The sequence below is a fragment of the Eutrigla gurnardus genome (assembly GCF_963514095.1).
Source record: "Eutrigla gurnardus genome assembly, chromosome: 11".
Taxonomy (NCBI): domain Eukaryota; kingdom Metazoa; phylum Chordata; class Actinopteri; order Perciformes; family Triglidae; genus Eutrigla; species Eutrigla gurnardus.
The window spans coordinates 5,140,815-5,145,975 of record NC_139925.1 but is presented as its reverse complement, the minus strand read 5'-3'; positions in this window follow the sequence as shown (position 1 = coordinate 5,145,975).

The window sequence follows — 5,161 nt, the reverse complement described above, 5'->3', positions numbered from 1 at the left end:
TCAACATTTTACATTCGATGGATCTACTCCGTAATCATCATGATGTACCTCGAAAAACAGCAGAAGAAGAAGAAGAAAAAAAGTTTCTTTTGAACGCTTCGGGGCAAATGGAAAAATATGGGCAAGCCAGAGTACATCTTGAGTCATTTTTTGAGCACCACTATTGCGTTACAGATTAGTTTAATGTTTTGGTTGAGGTAATTCTCCTCTGACATTTTCTAATTAGAGGTAAATAAGAAAATACCAATAAATACACAGACAAAACTTTTGCAGATGTTCTTTAAACCTTCTTGAAAAGCAGTGGGGTCGACGCCGGTTTTATCTCCCTATGAGGACATCATTACGCTTCACCTCAAAGAGCTCTGGATTCAATACCGGCCAGGCGAAATGTGATTTTTTCTTTCTTTTTTTTTTTCTTCCTTTCCTGCTTTGACATACAAGGTGGCCTCCAGGGCTTTACATAACAAGCTGGACCCACCTGAAAGTTCTAGCGTTATTGTTTGCCTCACTCATGTCGCCTCCTGTTAGTGGAACGGATGAGCTCATTGCTGACAGCGAGACCGAGCCGTAGACGCATGCCTCGTTGATGCTCAAAAACGCTATAACAAACACGCCGACACCAGCTGCTTCACTCTTACCAATAAGACGTGAGCGACAATCTTGTAGAAAGGAAATTGAGTTTTTTTTTTTTAAGCCGACGTTATGTGATTGTCGGAAAAGTTCGGTGCCACTTGGAGAGCTCGCTCTGTGGTTTCACCCTGTTGGACGTTTTACTTTTTAAATAACCTTTACCTCACCGGTGACAAAGTGGGAACTGGGTACCGGTTCTCACACAAAGTCTCTATTTCCCCTCCAGAATATCCCAGACGGACGTCTCTTCTGGGGCCTAACATTGTTGCACACATTGTAAAAGAAAAAGAAAAAGCACATGATTTTTTAAAGGCCAGACTGCTTTAAAGAGACAACATGTGACTAAACGGGGCTTTGCACGTTCCAGGTTAAAGATGTATTGGTGTAAAGAGAGCACAGTAATTTACCCAAGCACCATCTGGGGATGATGGCAGCAGGCGCGGCGTCTTAAGACGGGGCGTGGGATAACAATTGGGTTTAGAACAGGTGCCGATCCATGAAGCAACTGTCCCAACTGTGACGGGGGAGGGGGGGGTGAGGTGGGGTGAGGTGGGGCTCATAAAAATAGAAATTGAGCCACAGAATTAAAGTGGTTTCAGATTAAAATACTTGTTGCTGCCAGTTTAATTATGATACGCCACTTTACTCTAATGATAAAACATAACAACTCCAGAATAAAACTTGTGGGAGAATATCACGTCACTTTGCAGATAGTAAAAATGCAGGAAAACAACCTTTTTTTAAGCCGCCTAGTGAGATTATGGGTTTAGTGGGAGGATTTCTTACCCGTAATTTGTTTTTATTTGTGGACGAGAGAGAGGGAGAGAGAGAGAGAGAGGCACAAACAAACCTTAAAAATAAAAACTGCTCTCACGGCAGCTTCCTCAACCACTGCCGAAGAGGAGAAGAAGTCGCAGAGCTGCAGTTGATGAAGAGTTACTTTATTGATAGATATCACACATAGTATACACATACACTCTATTAAGAAACAAGTATAAAGATAATACTCATTAAATCACTCTTCTGCTGAGGATTTGAAGCTTCGTCCCGAGAAAGTTCGGCCACATGCTTCTAAGCAGAGAGAGATTGTTAATTGGTTAATGGGAAACATAGATTAACTAATACAACAACAAAAGTACCGATTTCACTCCTGATTCTAATGAAGCGAGAAAAGAAAATGACCTAAGGCGAATACCGATCGTCCCCTCTTTTAGAAACACACAGAGAGGAGCTCTGTTCATTTAATAACCCCTCAAATTAAAGGAAAATGTATGATTCAATCATCTGGCCACAGAGTTAGATCATGCTCTATGACATCATTCTGGACCGCTCGATGCCGTTGACCTAATCCAGCTATAGCGGAAGTCTAATCAGAGCGTCAAACATCCGGGGATATCTGCATGATGTCACCGCCGGTATACTTTCATAGCAGTATTTGATTTTTCTTGTACTGCGTTACTTTACTTTGGGTCTATGAAACTAAAAGACGAACGTGGTTATAGCGTAAAACACAAATTCTGAACCATAACAACACGTTTTCATGTCAACACAAGCATTTTTTCCCCCTCTTTTCCTTTTCGTTTATTGGTTTATTTTGCACGGAGTTGCTTTTTACTGTTCATAATAACAGCACACTCAGGGTTTTTATGAGCCATGCTAAAGAAAAAGAAATGGGTTAACCAAAACAAGCCATTTCCAAGTATAGAGGCTTTTTTTCCTCTTCTTCTTCTTCTTCTTCTTCTTCTTCTTCTTCTGCCACAAGGACATTGCAAAGGCCTTCCCTCACCGAGGGGGCATGCCCCAGAATACCAAAACAACAGTTGGCTTTCTAGCAGTTGTTGTTGACTCGCCGAGCTATGCCGCAGTTGGGGCAACTCCTGTTCTCTATGCGGAGGGGCGTAGCAACAGACAGACGCCACATGTGTTGCCTGTAAAGTTGGTTTAAAAAAAAAAAAACACACCACTAAGCAAATGTGTCAGGAAGAAGTGACTCGGCGAGGTCAGACTGGTGACGCAATCTGCACAAATGCTGACAGGTGTGGACGGCAGGCTTCTTTTTTCTTTTTTTTTGTTAAGCCCGCAGCAGACGGAGCGTCACTGCCAGAGATGACTTTCACAGGGCCGGGCTGCACTTTCTTACACACATCATCTCCAAATGTTTATGAGATTATCACCGACTGGAACCACTAAATGATGGCAGTTTTTTGAGGGATAAACAACTCCCTTTTCTCTCTGTTGGAGGATACGCAGAATATTTCCAATATGACAGCCTCAAGTGTAATATTTGCGTATTATATATCCCATATCGTCATACGAGCGTGAGGTTTGCGTATAGGCTAGCTCTTGAAAAACAAAACAATTACCCCAAATAGCAACCTACGTCCCAGACATGTGATCATTTAAATAAACTTCTCCGAAAGCCATTTCCAGAAATTCCTGGGTCCACTTCCAGACAATAACATCATCTTAACCAGCAACTGTGTCATAGTAGACGAGAAGGGGGACTACAGTTCAGACTGTCAGAATGAATCTTTTGATATATTTCATCTGCATCTAACTAAAACTGCATTTATTTATTTTTTTAAATGTAATTTTTTTATGTTGATTCCACGAAAGCCTTTTGAGTGATAAGAATACTTTTTTAGAATCTGCTGTTTGTCTGTGATCACCTATCAGTGATCCAAAAATGGGGCACAGCCCATGGGGGGGCAGCTGTTGTTTCCCCCCCTCCCCTCAGACACAATCCCGCCATTGTGCAGGACTCACAGCTGGCATGGTGTCGGAATGCCACACGCACAATTAATCAATCAAAGCCCCCCCATAAGTAGACCAGGACCTGGTCAGGGACACGGGCATCGCCATGGCAGCTGTAACGCGGCTCCTCTGTGCCATAATCTCTTTACAAGGCTCCACTTTCACTCGAGCCGCAGCATTTTTGGAAACCGACTCGATCACACTCAAGTCCTTTGTAGTGCAATGCCTTTTTTTTAATAATTAAGTAGCTTTGCGTGATGTGTCACATTTACAGCCCGGACGTGTGAAAGAGTGTTTTTTAAAGAGGGCTTCATTGGTGTTAGGCTTCACAAGCTACACAATAACAGCTGATAGTTGTTCACATTCATGCCTGGCCCCATCACCTGCACTATTTCAGCAGGATTAGGTCACATGAAGGCTATTTTGTTTGTTTTTCGAGCCAGGCAAAGCTGCCTCGAGCACACATTCTTATTTATTGACAGCACTGAGCTGGTGAGTGGTGCTCGTAAGATGGAGGAGTTATCAAACATTGTGTCATACCTAAGGACGACCACATTTGACCCGCAATTTTTAAATTAAATTGAGGTCGTTAGAGGCTTATTTAGTGGTTATCTCCCACCAGATTAGATCGGTTCTCAGTCTGTGTCAGCGTGCTCACCATGATAAACATGAATAACACTCAGATCTCCAGGAACGCTGCACTGAAGATGCTCTGTCAACACAGTATCCGATTAATATTAATGTTATTGTTATGATTGCCCAAATGCACCTCAACCCAACTCCTACCTGGCCAATAATACCCGGGTATGGATCATATTCTTAAAATGTTTGGGTCTGAGACAGCCTGCTGACCTCATGAACAACATAAAATGTGTATGACAGCGCCATCTACTGCAGCTTTTATGTTATTGTGTGTGACAGAAATAGTCACCGGGTTATGACAACCGTAAACAATGGAGGTTTCATCAGCTCCCTTCATCACCAGTCTGTTATAAAAGTGGTTCCCAATGGTTTTGACTTGTGACCACAGATTTGGGGCCATAATGTGGATGTGAATTATAAGGAGTGTAAACCGAAAGAAAAAAAGAAATTCCCTTTCTTGTTTCATTTTAATGAAAGAGAGAGAAAAAGTAGCACCGAAACAAATATTTTCCTTTTCTTTTCCCTTTAATCATCTCTCATAATTATATTAGGAACCTGACCCCCCAGGTTGGGAACCACAGTGTTAAACTAACACATTTATATGAAATTATACTGAAAATCTGGCTCCCACGGCCCACCCTAAAGTCACTTTCATCAGGAGATTTTTGGTAAGGTCCTGGACGCTGAAATCAAAGAGGCTAATCATTCACTGTATTATTTTTCTACTGAACTGTTGTCAGTGGTGGGGGGGGGGGGGGGGGGGGAAACCTGGGTCCAGTTAGTGCCATTTAATCACAGGATTATTATGTTACGTGTAGTGGCCTGTTTGCAGACTTGTTGCTGACTTGGAGACAAACAAGTGTGTGTGTGTGTGTGTGTGTGTGTGTGTGTGTGTGTGTGTGTGTGTGTGTGTGTGTGTGTGTGGTAGGAGGATTAATAGAATAGCCCTAAAAAGTCCTCCAGCAGGTTATCTTGCAAAACGCGTAGGTTAACATTCTCCTGTGAAGTGTTTTTAAACATTACTAAACCTGTATGTCCAGTCATTTCACATTCAAGGTTCTGCAGTTACCGCGACCAGCCGACAGAGGGCGCTCGCGCCCGCTTACGTCCTCGCTCGCTCCCAACACGTCACGAG